The sequence below is a fragment of the Pezoporus flaviventris genome, unplaced genomic scaffold (genome assembly GCF_033815535.1).
Source record: "Pezoporus flaviventris isolate CSIRO_AGI_PZ_B2104156 unplaced genomic scaffold, CSIRO_AGI_Pfla_v1 ptg000001l, whole genome shotgun sequence".
NCBI classification, from domain to species: domain Eukaryota; kingdom Metazoa; phylum Chordata; class Aves; order Psittaciformes; family Psittacidae; genus Pezoporus; species Pezoporus flaviventris.
In genome coordinates this window covers 59519275-59536838 of record NW_026892549.1, presented here as the reverse complement: position 1 = coordinate 59536838, position 17564 = coordinate 59519275, and the positions used below count along the sequence as shown (strand labels likewise).

Genomic DNA, 17564 nt, shown 5'->3' with positions numbered 1-17564 from the left:
AATTTGGCTGTCCCAGTGGAGAAAGCAAGAGGAAGGCAAGAGATTCCTCCTGACACAGGAGGTTTCTAGCAGGGTGTGATTCGAACCCAGACCTTCTGCAAGGCCACTGTGATCTGTTTGTCTCCTTGAGGGCGTAAGCTTTACCGCTGTGAGACTGCGTTACCAGGACAGGACAAAAATCAGATGCTACCAAAGACTCCAACAGAAAGGCACAAGGAGCCAATGCTGCATTTGTCATCCTTGTAAAAATATCCTCCAGTGTGCTTTCATTTTTAAACAAACAATTCTAAAGCTAACAATAGCAAACTGCCATCACCCTACCGCCTTTAGCTAGGAACTCTTCATGGGCACAAGAGGCACAAGAGAGGGTTTCAGGCCTCATGGTCAAAAGCTAGTCAAAGGCTGGACCCTGTTTCTCTAGGCAAATCTTGGAGAGGCTTGAAACCATGGCACTGCAGTGCTTGAGCTGACATTTTCATTCTCTCCTTTCAATACGGATCTCTATTTAGACACCAGAACGTCAAACAGAGGATCTCTAAATACTCCATCAATGCCATCATCCCAGCAGGGTGCACAGGTTGTTGAGAACAGCAGAAAAGAACCCAACAACACAATGGTTGCCTTGAAGTTGGTTGCTGGTGTCCAGTGTACATCAAACATCAGGACCTGCATTTCTAGCTGGAGCTCAAAGAACCACTGCAATGTCCCTGGCTTTCCTTGGGCCAGGTGAAACAGTCCTGGGGACTTGCTGCTTCTGATCCAAGAGCTGATTCTGATCAAGAAATTCAAAGCTAAATCACAAGGGGAAAAATAACCCCACCAGAAACCTTGCTCTCGCAGCCCGTGTGGGACTGCTTTACTGGTGGAGCAGGTAAAAGCCTTCCTCAAGACCAAGCTGCTCTTCAAGCTGTTGCACATTTACAGCAATATTTTTAATCTTTTGGTTTAAATTGTACAGTTATTACATTTTCATTAAAAGGAAGATGGAAATGATTCCTGACATGAACCACACTCGCTTTGTGCCTTCTCAAGCACCAGAAATATCCCGTTGCAGGCACCTTCCGAAATGTTTGCCTTTTCCCTACCCATTCTTTAAGGGTATGTCAAGTTTCCTCATTACAAGTAAGACGTGATTTCTTATCAGCTGCCTGGCATGGTGCAATGTTTGCATTACACAACAAGATGAATGTTACAGGTTACTGGAGTCCTCAGAACTGTGAGAGTGGAGAGGAAAGACTGGGGCCAAGGGGCTGGCTAATCACAGGCTTGCCTTGGTCACAGCCAAGGACTTACACACACACAGACCTTCCCTATTCTTCCCTAAAAGAGAAGCTTTTCTTCAGTAACTCAGCCACGCAGGACCCATGGCTGCACAGGGCACCCATTTAGGCTGCACTGGGCACCTATTCAAGCTGCCTTTTCCTGAGTAACACAAAGAAACCAGCTGTTCTAAAGAGGAGAATTACATCCCTCTCTCTTATTTTCCTCCTTATTTTGCTTTTCATCCCCATGTGTCTTCCCAAAACACTTCCCCAACCACTGCCCCTTTTCCCCCAAAGCCAGCTTGCTTGCGATGGGGGAACCTGGTTGGCTGCACTGAGGGTGCCACTTTGGACTGGTTCAACCTCTCTGCTTACCTTGTCACCAAGCTCCATCCTCTAGAGGTGTGTTTCTGCAGGGAGGTGGTGATGGAGGATGTAACTTGAAGCATTTCCTGGTTTCTCTCCTATTCCTCCAGCAAATTACCTCCACACACCATCGGGCAGAGCACGAGTAGAAAGTCCTCATGAAGCAACTCAGACAACTCTGGAGCACGTGTGAAGAGAAAGCCTGGAGCTGTGAGTAGAAAAGGACATAGAAAACATAAGTGAAAACAGCAAAAACAGGAGGGGAGAGGAAGGAGCCCTCCACTCCTGACTGCTGAAGCTCCACACACTGGCAAAGACTATGAATGTCTGTGCCCAGAACAGAGGACATGGACAACCACCTTCAGAAGGGGAGGGAGCATTTCCCAGTAAAGAGGGACAAAAGGAGACCTACTCTTTCAGCCTGCTGGCCAGGCATGGCATCCCTGCTTCCCTTATGTGCTCCTGGAGAGTGATGAGTGTCTTCGGTAGGATGGGTTGGGCTTTACATAAACTATTGTGGGACTATGGGGCCTTCTACTAAATATATGGGACTAACACCTTGGGTGCAGGCAAGCTGCGGTGGAAATGGTGAATCTGAAAATTAGGAGGGGCAATGAGAGGGAGGGTGAGGATCATCAACTCCCATGAAAGAAATGGGAGCTGCTGCTTCATTACCAACAGCTGGTGCTTGCCAGCTCCTCTCCCTGCCCTGCTTTGGGACTGGTGCTTGTGTGCGCAGAAAGAGGGAGTTCTGCTGAGTCTCCCATACGGGTGTCCCATATTGTACAGGGCCCTGCTTAAAGATCCATGTGGGAGCACTGTTGGGTTGGGGTGAGCAGCGGACTGGGTGCCTGGGTGCCCAGCTGGGCAAGGCTGCGAGAGGCTAGTCACTGAAGCACCCACTATCACCCAGCATCACACAGCCATGGGGGTGCAGTGGCAAACACTATGGTTAATATGGACAATGGCTGAACCTGTACCTGGAAACAAGCTGTGGTGTCAGGATCCTCAGTAGCAACACACGAGGTCCGCGTGGTGACCGTGCACCACCTCCATTTCCCAGGAGAGTTCAAGCCAGCCTTGAGGTGTTAACACAGTCTCTGCTGTATAAATAATTATAAAATGCTTCAAATACACCTTTAAAAAAAACACAGGAAAAGGTAAAATGAAACAACCCCAAAGCCCAGAACCGCTCATTGCATCTCCAGCAAAATATCATCTTAACCTTGCCTATCTTCAACCCGGGGCTTTCACTAGCAGAGAAAACCTCTCTCCTCCCTGTACCCTGCCTGTTCTCCTGCTTGCTTGGTGGTTACTGAAGTTAGACAGGATTGTAGCAATGTCAAGATCTGGGGGCAAAAGAAGGTGGAGGTGAGAAAAAAAGCTTTTCCACTTTGTAGTCCTACCATGAGCATCTGGCTTTCACCCATAGGGGTCAATGGGAGATGGGAGAAGTTCATAGATGATTTATGACATGCAGCATATTTGATTTGCAAGGCTTGGGACCTTGGGCAGGACTCAAGGACAGCTCTGGATGTCCTGGGCATGGGAGACCTCCAGTTTCTGTCACTGCCTGTTATCAGCCAGCTCTGAAGGCAGTAAAGCAGCACCCAAAAGACTCAAGCTCAGTGATGAAGGTATCGTGTCCAAATGGAGAGTGGTGCAGGGAGGAGAGACCTTTTGGGAGGCTTTCAGGATGTGGAAATAGCGTTACCTGTGTGATGCCCAGGCGTGGACAAAGCTTCCCTTCGGGACTTGGGAAGGATCTCTTCCCTTTTCCTCCTGGGTGATTACCCATCCCTGGGCTGGACTCTAGTTCATCCATGGGCAGCAGGGCTTCATCCTGTGGCCAGTGAGACTTGACACCTAAAACTGAACCAGCCCATTTTATGACCTGGGCTAATGTAACTCATTTTATGTCTGCCCTGGTTTGTTCCTTAAATGGCCTGGCTAGCAAATCCCAAGCTGGAGCCGTCACTCTGCCCCTGGCCATCTCTGCTGCTGCATACGAATGGGGATGGACTCATTCTGAAGTGTTCCTGGGCTAAGGGTGACCTACTTACATGGCTGCGGTGCGGTTTATTACAAATTCCTAATGATCTCACTGTTCCATTAAATGAAGGTTGCCACCTGTCCCCAAGACTTTGGATCAAGCTGGGATTAACATATCTGCTGACCCATTTCCCCCCTTTGTAGGACACTGCCCCATGATCAACAGGGGCTCTTTTCAGACCACCCGACGTTGAGCCTTAGCAGAGATGTGGTGCTGGGTCCCATTAGCAGAGGATGCTGAGCAGCGGGGCTCCTGCTGGTGGCAGGCACTGCCCCAGATCTGACCCACTGATGATCTGGGCATCAGGTTCCACCTGCTCAGATCCCACCAAGAAGAAAGTCAAACCCTATGCACATCATTTAGTATGGGGAGAAAAGAGAGAATGTGATTGCCAAGGTTGCATTTAGGGCAAATTAAATCCTTCTACTTTAAGTGAGACTTTGTAAGAGACTCTTTACAGACCTGGAGGCTGCCTGCAGTTTTGTTCTGGGCAGTCATCCCTACTGCAGCATTACGATGACAGAAAAGCCTGGTTAGCACCCAACAGCCACCCTGGCTCGTGGACCCTTTGCAGGGATGCTTGTTCAGCACGCTGTCCCAATGCAGCCAGCCCAGCGGGGTGCAGGGGGTCCCCCTTCCCTCCAAGGGTCAGCCCCACAGCCGAGAGAGCTGGAGGTGGCAGGGTAGAAGCACAAGGAACAAAACAGATAAAGAAAGAGGGAGGAATAAATTCCCATGGACAGGCTCAGTGAGCACGCTGCAGCTAAATGACCTCAAGTGCACCACTTTCTTCCCTGGCTGGGAGAAGGCAGGAGTACAGCTGCATTCTTCATAAATAGGAACACCCTGGCTTGTTGTTTTCTAAAGCTGTCTAGACAGCAGAGCAGGACCTTATTTCCAGTCACATAATCACTTCCCCATTTCTCTTTGCAGCAGAGGACATTTTCCAAGATTAGATAGAAGCTGGTGGAGCAACATGTTATTAACCTTGGGTGTGCCTCCCTGCTTTAGGCTCTCCCTGTCCAAGCTGGAGGTGCCGCTCTGTCTGATCACGTCTCCCCTTTATTCATGCCTTCCCCCTTGACAGAGAAGCTGCTTCTTCCACTAGCTTGCAGAAGACTGAATTACACACAGATTGCAGACAATGGGGAGCAGAGGGTGCTGCGGGAAAATGACAGCTCCCTTTAGCAGAAGGTGAATATTATAGAACCACAGAAACAACCAGGTTGGAAAAGACCTTTAAACTCATACAGTCCAACTGTTAACCAGCAGGGCCAAAGCCACCACTAAGCCACAGCACTGGGGGCCTCATCTACACGGGGTGTGAACACTTGCAGGGACGGTGACTCCAGCCCTGCCGTGGGCAGCCTGTTCCAATGCCTGAGCACCCTTTGAGGAAGCAATTGTTCCTAACATCCAGCCTAAACCTCCCCTGGCGCAGCTTGCCTCTTATCCTATCCCTTGTTACTTAGAAGAGACCGACCCCAACTCACTCCATCCTCCTGTCAGGCAGTTGTAGGGAGCGATAAGGCCCCCGCTGAGCCTTCTCCAGACTAAACAACCCCAGGCCCTCCGCCGTTCCCCCTCACACTTGCACTGCGCCTCCCTTCGGCGGGGAGGCAACGAAGGGCCAACCCACTCCGCGTTTCGCCTTGCACCGCGGAAGCGAGACTCCCACCCTGCAGCGTAGCAGGGCTCTCTGCGGCCGCACACAGAGAGACAGGACCGCGGTACTCACCGGGTCCGCGGGGCCCGCAGGGTGAAGCGGGTGCGGTGCGGTTCCGCGTGTAGAGCCCGCGTCCGCGCAGCGCCACCAGCGTCTCCCGCCGCAGCGCCGGTACCCACCTTGTGCTGCTCAACACGGCACTGATGAGCATTAGAGCCGTTGAAACCAGCTTTGTGCTGCGCTCCGCCAGGCCAATGTGCACCGGGCTGGGCTGCTGGGAGGAGGTGGTGAACGCTGCTGACTGAGAGGTGGTGAAAAGACGTCTCTGCTGGGGTGCTCACTGCACAGACATACCCCTCCGGCACACCCTGCCACACACTGTGCAGCCTGTGCCCCCCAGGGCTGACCACCCTGAGTGTTTATTCTGTGCTTTTCATCATTACCAGTCCGTTCTCTTTGTTAAGACTGGAACCCATTCCCACAGGACAGAGAAGGCAAACGAATACCCACGTGCCATTTGGCTGCAGCACATGGCCTGACACAGCAGCAATGACCTTTCCCCATTGCATGGGGATAAGGACCCACTGTGCGTGGAGATGTTGCACCAGGCACTTTTGCTGCATAAGGTGCTCCTGCAGGTCCAAGGAAAGGACTTTGTGAGCATGAATGGCATGATAGGGGTGCGTGATCAGCATCCTGCACCCAACGTGGCCCATGTTTTACTGCACCGATGTGCAGTGATCTGTGCTCAGGTTATCTGGGAAAAGCACAGTCCCACTCAGCTTGTTACACTGAATTAAATCAGCAAAAGCTGAAGACAAATAGACCATCAGAAATGAGATTATTTCAGTTTAGAGAGTCAGAATAGGAGGCTTGCCAGCCTGATGGAGCAGCACTAACTCAGTAAGATAGAAAGTGTTTTGGGGGGAGGTGTTTATAGCTGAATTAAAGGGCACGTTGCTTGCTTGGTGTTACAAAAGCGATGCTGACCCTCTCCCCGAGCACTGTGTATGTAGGGTTACCCATCAGGAGTAAAACACATGTGGAATGGGAGGACTGCCCTCTTCCCCACCTCTACAGGATTGCCACATCTCCCCGCGGCTGTTAAAGTGATTAGCCATGCACAGTACAAGGCCAGGCAGGGATCTCTTTTTTCTGCTTGCTAAGCATTTTGCTTTAAAGGATGCAGAACCTGACTTTGGGAATCATTTCACCTTGAGAGTCTTTGGTATTTCTCTGCTCCCTAAAGCAAGCAGTTAAAATCATCCAGGGGGCTGCCTTTCCTTAAGCAAATTCTCTACTGCTCTGCAGAAAGTAAATACATGAGCTACCCAATATTAATGCTTTCCTTCACAATTTACGTATCAAGTGCTTTAATGAATTGTTTTCAGTATCATTGTCCTTACCGTGAATAAACCTAAAAGTAATGGGTTTGTAATTAATTGAAGTTTAATTACAATAGTTTGTCATTTTATTATTTGCAGTTATTACCATAAAGGTAATAAAAATTGCAGGCTCTCACAAGTGAATACAAATCCCTAATCAGGAGCAATCAAGTCACACCATAACCTTGAACAAGGGTGATGTTATTAATGCAGCAGCTCTGAAGCCTGAGCTGGTGCCTTGCAGGTGGCACCTGCAGCATCCTCAACCCTGGCTGGGGCTGCATGATGCTTTGGGCAGTGGTGCTGGGATCCTCTTGCCCCTGCCCTTGGGCAGCCCTGGGCCGTTCCTCCCCTTTGAATCTCTTTCTCCACAAGCTGGACAGTCACCCACAGGCTAAAGAAGCTTCCACACCTGCCTCCTGGATGTTCCCCTTGAACACACTGATTTCCTAAAGCAATTATCCACCATAATTCTGATTAGCTGTAATTTATCCAGGTCCTTGGATGAGTTTTTCATTCCTATCAAGTTTAAAATTCTTCCTTAAATCCTAATTTCTGCATCATACTCTTCTAATATTGAATTTTCAAGGAAATTTTTCCAGTATTATGAATGGTCATTCCTAAACCACTCCAATATTTTACACCTCTGACATGGTGACCCCTGCAGCTCTGAAGTGTGAAGGATAAAAGGAGAAGGGTTAAATTATATCTGCATTTGCTGCTGCTGCTGTCCCAGTGACTATTTCCAGGACTCGCAATGCCCATGTTTACATGCAGTTGATTCTCCTTAGTTGAGGGAATAAGATAATATGTTTTCTCATCCCTGCATCTTAATGGACTCCAATCATACTCATGCCTCCCTGGTGCACTGCCTTTGGCTTGGTCTGATATCTGGAAAAACCCATGTTTAGAGCAGTTTTCCACTGGCCAGTGTCAAGGCATCTTCAGAAGGCAGGAGAACTGCACCCAGAGCAGCAATGATGCTGTAATTAAGCAGAGGTTCTCCCACTGAATGCCCTCATGGGGCTACATTCGTGATGTGAGAGGGGGTCTTCAGACTGGCTTGTCCCATCCTGCTAAATTTATCCCTTCTCACCATCCCTTGCCAATCTCTTCCACAGTCCAAGCCCTGAATCGGGTTTGTTCTTTGAAGTCCATTAACTGGTTGGGAAGGAGTAATAGCGCTTTTTGCTTTATTTTCTAAGGGAAGCATATGTGCATTTGCCTCCCTTAATCATTACTGAATGTACTGGTCAACTTAATTCAAAACCCAACAGAGGAAGGTCTTGTTGCCCCTCTGTGCCTACAGTGAGAAACAGGCAGCTGGGGAGAAGCAAGAGAAACCCATTCAGCATCCCCAAATAAGTGGGTGACTTTCACCAGGCTCCAGAAACCCAGCACACGCATGGGTTCCAGACAGACCACATGCTTCTGAGCTGTCATATTTCAAATGCAAAACATCTCTGCTGCTTCTGGCTGGGAGCTCAGCCACCACTTCATAAATCAACACCCTTGCTATCACCTTTGCTCTGCCAGAACATGGTTTGATGTGAAACAATACAGTCCTGGAGGCGTCAGCTTCCTTGGGTTATCTTAGTGGAAGGCAAACATCAGAGAGCCACTTTATCTGCGGAGACAGTCGTATTCTCAAGCTCCTTGCTTCCAACTGAAATTCCCTTGCACACACCTCAAGAGGTTCAAACAGCCTCTATTTTAAGCTGAGATATAACAGCATTTTCAAAAAGCTTAAGGTCTCCTGTATCTTAGCACCTCTACCTTAAGAGAGGTTTGCAGGTACGCTGAGCTTCAGACGTGCAGTCTTTCAATTGCCTTAGCATGAGCTGAGGCTGAAACATGCACACAGAACTGCAGAGTCAGGGGCTAAGGTTAGATGAAGGGTAGAAAACAACCCCACCACAGTCCTGGAGTATTTGCATTTCTTGAGAACATGCTTGCAAAATCACTTAGCAAATGAATGTTCATTATTCCGCACAACTCCCACCCTGGTCAAAGAGGGGGAAAAAGCCCTATGGAGATGTTGCCAATTTCCCCTTTGTCCCCCCAAATAAGATTCAGGTGATCTCATCCTACATTGACCAGCAGGGACTGAGCAAGGAAACAAAAAGGAAATTACTTCATCTGAAGTGCCACTGACTGATGGTAAGCAATAACAAAAGGCACTGTTTGACAGTAAAAATCCATGTGAGGAGCCCAGGAATGCCAGAACAAGCCGGGCATGGCTGGGGCTGTCAAAGGCATGGAACTGCAGACTGTAAAACCAATTGAAGGGCCTTCAGTTGGGTTTGGGAGATAATTAGCGGTCCCCCAGCAAACATTTACATGAGAAAGGCTCCGGAGCGCTGCTCTGGGTGTGTTTCCAGCCGCGGACTGGCGGAGCAGGAGGGATTCACACGCTGCAGCTGCTGCAGAGCAGGAACGGATAAAACTTGACAAATTAACACAGCGTGCACCAAGCAAAGAGAGAGACCTTTGAACTTCAGCTTTGCAGCTGCAAGGATGCTGAACCTGGGCTTAACACGGAGGCTGCTCTGGCTTTTAGACTTGTCTCCACCATTGCATCTGGTCTGAGGGAGGTGAAATGCAGCAGCAGTGCTGGCTGAGATGGATGGAAGAAGCAGAATGAGCCTCATTCTGGCCCTCTTTTGGGGCCAGAAGCAGAATGAGCCTCAAAACCTGAACACATCTCTTGGGATTCAGGAACTATGGAGATGATTGCAGAAACACCTCAACTCCAGTGCTTCTTCGGTTGTTTCAGGCATGTTTCCACAGAGCAAAGTAATTATGCTCTGTGGAAATCGGAATGATTATGGTCAGCCAGCACATATGCAAGGACAAGGGATCACTTTGGGCATTCACTGCTGAACTTGGTTTGACCTCTTGACTGCATGGCCTGGTGACTCCCAGAACAGCTGAGGCTGGAGAAGAGCATCCCTGCGGCTCTTCTTTTCTCTCTTTGAGCCTTCCTACAAGTTCTCCTCAACCTTTTAAAGTCCTCCTTGGTGAAGGTGGCTTCTTCTATCTTCTGCTTTGACCAGCAGCCCCACATCAGCTGTTCTTGAGGTTGGAAGGAAACATCTTCCTCCCTCATTTTCCTAGGGCTTTCTGTGTCTGTAACATATTAGTGAATCCATTGCTCAAGCCATAATGTTGGCTCTTGTTGTGTAAAAAGCAGGAACTGGGGTGGCTTGGCAGATCTGCTGCTTTCTTCTCTCCAGATGCAGACTTTCATAAATGACCCTGTTAAAGCTGTGCCTCACAATGCCACAATCTGAAATCTTTGTGGGATGGACTGATGAGCACATATTAAAGCCACTTGGCAGGGATAAGGCTTAGCTCTTGGTGTTCAGATGAGCAGTATCATGGATTCTTCAGCACAAGGAGCATTACCTGGCCTGCCTCCATACCTGGCCACCAGCCCTTCCTCAAGCTGCATCTCTGTGGTTGAGTATATGGCATCATCTCAGCATCCTGGAAAATGGAAATTATCCTCCTCCATGAGCTAAATCCTCTTTTTCAGACCTTCTTTATTTGGAAATACTCGTCGAGTTTCTTAAAACACAAACAAACAGGAAATTCTTGAAATGCCATTAAAACAGAGTCAAACCCCTCGCTAGAGAGATGCAAAGGTAAAAAAAAACAACTCATGGGCTATGTAAAAAAATAGCAGCAACATTACTGCTGATCTCACAAAGAAATGGTTGTTTTGGGTTTCTTTTGAAGTAAAATAGATGAATCTTTCCTTATTTTGCCCTTCACTGCTCCATTGAAAGCTTTGTCAAACTTTGTGAGCATTCCCTTTCCTTGGTCCATCACCTCTACCTTTCCATCTCCAGACAGCAAAAGCCCAAGAAGAGCAGTAAGCACATAACCCTTTCCTGGAGATTCCTGCCTGGGAAGGTGGGACAAGGAGGGACTGCACAATGAGCAGATGGAGGAGAGAGACTGACCACAGAGCCGGGAGGGATCTGGGGATCATCTAATGCCTCACGTCCTGCTAACATCTTTCAGCACTTGCAACACACGGTGGTCACGCTGTGGGGTCTGGACAGGTTCATGCAATGAGGACCCTGGTTGGAGTTAGTAAATACAGAGCAACTACCAAATCCAGAGCAGATGTTTTGGTAGGATTAATGCCTTAAAAGCAACATCACCCCTTCCTGGTCATCCCCACAAGTCTTGGCAGTGGTAGCACGGACTGGAGCTGGCTGTTTCCGAGAGACCTTGCATCACCATAATCCCACACAGACTCTCTTCTTTCTGTCTCTTAAGTCTCCTCTGCCAAAACTACATGAGGTTTTCACTTCCTTTCAGCAGGGAAATTTGAAGACCCGTGTAAATTCCCTTGTGCCATGCCGGGAGAGGGGAGTGATGACTGACTGATGTAGGGTTCTCCTGTCAAGAGCACCAAAGAAGGTACCAAAAGTATCTGTCTTTTGGAAGAAGGTTAATTACAGAAGCTCAGCTTGCACACAGGGGTCCCACCAGTCAGCACAAGATAAGCAGCCTGGGGAGTATAAATTATTACAGATGATAAGACAGAATTTCCCCTTAAATAGCTTTGTACATATGTTCCTAAGATTGACTCCAGAGGCTCCTGTCATTGGGTGTCAAACCAGGAGCAACAGAAATTACAGAGAGTTAATTCCTTGTCTTTTTTCTTGCAAGCATATGACACTTTCTCCCTTGTTTGGATCAAACGAATCATTTCAGATCCTAACAAGATGTGGCTAGATGACAGGACCTGGGAACCAGAACTGATGCCCGATCACCCATGCTCAATCACAGCAGGCAGCGAGAGCCTCACCACTCCATCATGACTGCAGAAATGGGGCTGGTTTTAACTCTGGAAATGAGATAAATTCCAGGCGCCAATTGCTACGGGTTTTGTTGTGACTATCTCCTCTGCAAGTGGCGTATAAACAGGAAACCCGGTCCACAAGGCAGGGAACTGACTCAATACAAGCGAATACTGATAGAAATCAGGTCATATTGCCGTCCTTTGTTTATTCACTGCTTTGTTAGCGCTGTTTATCCTTAGTGTCTTGGCCACATATTTGGATAAAATCCCACTTTGCCACCCATCTACTGCTCCTTTGTCCCCCCAGATCCATGCCACTGCAAATCCCTTGCTGCTAAGCATCACCAGCAGCAGCTCCTCAGACCCGGATCTAAGGGGACACGCACTTTTGGGGTACAAACTGACTTACTCCACTCTTCCTGGGGGGTTTCTTTCTAATGCTCGGGAGCTTGCTATTAGTTTTTGCTGCAAGCAGGAATTACTCTCCTAGCAAGGAGCCAAATGTATTTTAAGCAGCCAACCTGCTGAAATGCAGCCCACAACAGGACAATCCTGTAGCCTGAATGTGCATTGCACAGCAAAGATCAGCCTTCATTTGGCTGTTGGCTGTTTATCTCTACCTGGTAGTTTATCCCAAGCCTGAATTCGTCCTACTGGGATGAGGAGCTTACACGTGCATTCTGAATCTCTTCCACCATTATTAACACACCAACTTCTGCACCACTGCAAACATGATTCATTCACAGGGTTTTGTATTTTACAGCAGCTGTTCATCTGTTCCTAAACACTTTCCTTCCTACTCCAGATAGGCCGGAAACATCAAGGTAGCATTCCCACCATCAGTTCTGGGACATCAGAAATAGATGACACGAAAAGACCTTTGAATTCCTGCATTCGTGTTTGAGGAATTCCTTTACCCAGCTGAGTCCACAGCAGGTCACAGGCTTCTGCTTGCGACTCCTTTCACATACCCTTGGCCTTAGAAGAAGGCAGCTATTGCAAAAGCCAAAGCTTCTGGGCTGAGAGGAGGAAAAGATTTCAGGTATAAACTCTGTTCTACTCACCATCATTACCAGCCAAGGAGCTCCTCCTCCACCCCACATTTCTGCTGCATCACATTAGCTCTTGGTCTTTGCAATCTCATGGTTTTATGCACTCCCTCTATCAAGGGAATTTTTATTAACAACACAGCACGAGGAGTTTAATGTTTCCTCTGGGTTTTCTGAATTTCTCCCTGCACATCAGCCCATGAGTCAAACAGGGAAGCCTGGGGAAGCTTCCATCTCTGTCTCCCCATATATAATACTGGGAGATTAACTGGCCATGGTATGGTACAATGGGCACCTTGCAGGGCTTCATGGTGGGCTTTTAGAACATGAAGAACCAACAAAGCTGAGAAGATGAGTGTGAGACCTCTGACCTTCAGCATTCAAAAATATAAAGGTCATCTCAGGCTTAACAACACGGGAAATACTCTACCAGTCCCTGTAAGCCCATGGGCACCCTGTAGCCCAGCACTCACTGTCCCACAGCAATAGGAGATACTGGTTTGGGTGGTCCATGAGCCCCACCTCTCTCTGCTGCCCTTCCCTTCAGATGCCTCCAGCAGCCCCAGCTCCTGCCTGCATCCATCAAAACAGCAATATTCCCCCATCTGCTTGTCCCACTGCTGTCATGATCTTGCAGGTCTCCATCATTCCCTGCAGCCTGAGCAGCACCAGCATTTCCTTCCATGGTTTTGGCTGCACTTCTGGTACCTGCTCTACCTCCACTGCCCTCATCAAGATAATAACACCCCCAAAACAAAACCTTATTGCAGCTCTGAGGTGATGCTGTTTGGGACAAGGTCTTTCCAGTTCCTATGGACAACCACACACAGTTAAAAATGAGCAGCCAGATGGTATTGCTGCAAATCTCCTCATCCCCCTGGTCCTTTGGCAAGGGGAAAACTCTGGCTTGAGTTGCAGCTGTAAAAGGGTCTGCCAATGGTATAGGTTTTGTGCTTCTCGACAGCCACACTGACAAAAGCAGCTCTGAAGATGCCTGGATATTTCCAGTTACGTCCCAGCCAAACCAGTGTGAACTGGGAAGTCAGGCTCAATGGGGCTGTGTCCAGCCTCCAACCTGAGTATCCTGAGAGGCTATGAAGGGCTGTGCCACCATGTGGGGCAGGGTTTCATCCTGTCCTCAATTTGCCTGTGGGATTGGAAAGGAATTTTTTCCTATTTCTCTGCCAGGGAGGGAGAAGAAAACCCAAAGCAAAACAAGGCTTTGTTGTTGTTTATACTGGATGGGATTAAAGTTTTCAGTATTCGTTATATTTAGATGCCTTTCAGACCCAGATGCAGGGAAACATTCTGCGTGATTCCTGCTCTGTTTACCCTTCTCTCCATTCCCTTGCTTTTATTGTTCTTCCAGTTTAATCCTCTTCCAATTTGGGTTACATTTCCCGAGGACTGTGGGATAACCTTAGATTTCCCAGGGAAACCAGCACCTCTCAGCAGCAGCGACTGCTTTTGTGGCTCCAATCAGACCACCTCAGTCCTGCCTAAAACAAAATGCGTCCTCACAGGAGCAGTTTTCTTGCCAGCGATGAGCCAGGCAGAGACAGGACAAATCACTCTCCTGAATCACAGTCCAAAGGACTTCCTTCCAAATGGCTTCCTTGCTTCACGAGGAAAGCAGCAGCAAGGCATACAAGCAGGGGAAGAGGTATCACACAGCCTCTGGGCTTGTAAGAGGAGGTGTTTTCATCCTGGTGTTATGCACAGCACTCTCTCAGCAGTACAGCGGTTCATACAACTCTGCTGATACGCTCCATGCCCCCTCCTCTACCCACTTCTCCCTCATACACACTTTATAAAGTTCTGAGTTGAAACTGTGGAGCTCTAAAGAAGCAGCTTTGGGGATAGGCTATGGACAAGCTGATGGATAAACCATCTTAAACTTCCTTCTCCTGGAAGGTGAATGGCAACCAATATTCACTGTCCTTCTGGGTTAGCTAAGCTACTGCCTGATCTATGCAGATTCCCTAAAGAAAAGCTCTAGTAAAAGACCCAGACCATGCTAATTCAGAGCACAGAGTGCTCTGCTTTATATTAATCTGAATCGGCATCAAAGTTACCAGGTTACTCTAGCATGGAAGCAGAGGTGCAGAGCCTTTTTTACAGGATATCTATACAAAGATGGAGTAGACATCAAATCTCTCACATAGGTTAGCATGCTCAGACCAGGCTACATTCTGCCCTGGTTTCCCAAAGATCACCAGAAGCATTAGGTATATGGCCTTCCATAGATGGAAGATGCACACATATGGCCCAACAAAAGGATCATGAGCAAGTCAGATACTAAACAATCCCATGTTAGAACATGATATATGACAACTGCTAGCATCAGAGGGAAAGTGGTGCTTAAAAAGACAGTCTGGACCATCATACAGCTACAATATTTTATGCTATACAGAAGGAACAGGCAGCATATTATCTACGTATGTCTGTAAGGGAGCTAAGTTTCTTCTGAAGAGAAAAGGCCTGGCACCTTCAGGTTGGTTGACACTATGAGTAGCCCATGCAAAAGATAAGTGTTTGTAACTGGATCTAGATGACACCTAAACAAAGAAAAGCTCTTACTGATACTAGATTAGCTATAGAAATTCAGAACAAGGACTTCCCTGTATGCACTGGGTGATTAGAATACAGATACAGCATAAAGTCACATTATTAGCACGCATGAACCACTGAACCTGGTGTGTTACTGATGCTGTGTCACATCATCGAAATACTCTGATTGTTGACCTACCCAAGAACAGACACTAACACTACAGCAAGGTGAAGTCTAAGGTCAAAAGTGGAAGTACAGCCAGTTTCTGCTTCCCTTGGACCTTTTAGCTTAAAGAAAATCTAGCAGACACAACTATCAGAAAAAATGAAGCGTTTCAATTCAGCAGTCTGCAAACCAGCACATTCCCTAACACACACATTGCTTTTAAAGTTAGCAAGGCTTTTCTTGGTGTTGGTTTTTATTGTTTCACTCCCCCATCTCTGAAAAGTTTGTAGGCAGCAATAGGCTCTTACGGCAAAAGAACAAGGTATCTTTTCTCCCATGAGTTGTGCTAGAAAAAAATGAGTGGGGAGAGAAGTATACTAAGAGTGAGATATAGTAAGCAGCATCAATACAATAAGAGAGTTAAGAGCTTTGCTGAAACAGCTACAACAAACTGTTCTTGCCCAGGCAGGCAACAACAATTACTTGATGCGATATGCACTCAGAAAAGGGGAGACACATTACATAGACTAATACATTCATATGATGTTGCAGGCCTGGGATGAAGGTACAGCACAACTCCAGCTTCTCCAGTGTCCAAGAGATTTTTTGTTCCTTTCCCCCCGATTCCCTGGAGAAGAAGGGATGTTGGTCATCCCTACAGCGAAGGACTTGTGAGCAAAGGCCATGCTGCAATATATTCTTGGAAAACCTTTCCAAAGAGGAGTGTGTGAAAGCTCATTTTGCACATAGGGTGGACAGGAAGGAAGTTCACACCCAGTGCTCAATTCCCAGTAAATCATTCCCTTCAATCTGGCTGAAAACCTTTTCTTTTGGTTTTGAACTGTGCCCACTGCCCTTTTCCAGAGCAGACACATGTTCTGGTGCACTCTTCCTTCACCCTCCTTGCAGCTGAGGCAGGATGGAGGCCTGATACCCGATCTCCCTTCAGTGCCCTTGCTAATGGGAAAAAGCTGCTTGCTTGGAGCTTCTCTGATTTATCCCATAGTAATCTCTCCAACAGGGAGTCTTTGACCTCCCCACAGAGGCTCCATTAAAACCGAGCCTGGTAGCTGGGCAAGGACAGGTAGTTATTTCCTCCTGATAGCAATAGTTGTGCACAGTAATGTGACCCTTCTGCGCATTGTCTTCACCTTAAATACAAAGGCAGCCATCAGAGCAGAAACTCAGTTATTCATTTTCCAAGGTCTGGTCCAGAACCAATCACTTATTTTAGCTCAAACCCCTGTGCATAACTCCTGGCAGAGCTTGTTATAGTCTGAATAGCTGAGCGTTGGGCATTTATAGAGGGGTGCATAATATCATGGAATAGTTTGTGTTGGAAGGGACCTTAAAAGTTCATCCAGTTCCAGCCCCCTGCCATGGGCAGAGACACCTCCCACTAGAGCAGGTTGCTCAATCTTTCATTAGCCCAAATTATGTTATTGGGTAAAATAACACAAAAGTCCCACAAGTCCCATGTCTGACTGACCAAAGATTATGTGCTGGGGGGGAAGGAGGTCCCCCCGTTCCAGCCTTCCACTGCTTGCAGTGATCAGGTGATTCCAGAGAGGGTTCTTGTTAGCAGCTGGCGTCACATTTGAAGAAGTCTCTGCAATGGTGAATGCCGCAGATCTTAACACCTCCCCATTTGCTCTATTCCCTGATCCTTGCCAAGCCCACCTCTAAGCTGGCACACAAATATTAAGGTGCGTGACTGGGTTTACTCCTTTCTGACCCAGAAGGAAAAACTGGCTGCATGCACTAACAGCTACAGAACGAAGCCAGAGCATTCAACCGGAAGACAAATGATGTGCAGGAAGTCTCTTTGGTGACCAAATATTTACTGCACCAATGAAACTCCCCCCCAGAAAATTCCCACTCTAAAAAGTACTTGAAATTATCAGACTTCTTCCCAGTTTTTCTCTGCATGAGTAGTCAGATGGTTTCCTCTGGGAAGACCTCGCACAGCCTCAGCTGTATTCCCTGAATATCCAGAAGCATCCAGTGGACACAGACCGGGAGGCACAAAGAGGTGCCTCACAGCAGGACCCTGCAGTTCTCTGAACCTGTCCCCCAGGGACAGGAATCCCACAGTCCTGGATGGGCTTTTCACCATCTCTCTTCTTTTTCATAAAGATGTAAATAAATCACTGCTTAAAGTAACTCAGGGTCGGATAGAGACTTACACCTTTCCATCAGCACTGGAGGGAGGGTAAAGCAGAGGAGTGCTGGTGGGGAGCTTGACCAC

At 47.8% G+C, this 17564-nt stretch overlaps 1 long non-coding RNA gene across 1 annotated transcript in view; it reads right to left on the bottom strand.

Annotated features, from left to right (window-relative positions):
- Window positions 1-9403: 9403 nt before the first annotated feature.
- LOC133272794 (uncharacterized) overlaps window positions 9404-17564 on the bottom strand; it is a 53309-nt gene continuing 45148 nt past the window's right edge. The window contains exon 3 of the long non-coding RNA XR_009744572.1: window positions 9404-9537. This is a non-coding gene — a long non-coding RNA (uncharacterized LOC133272794). The remainder of the gene's footprint in view (window positions 9538-17564) is intronic.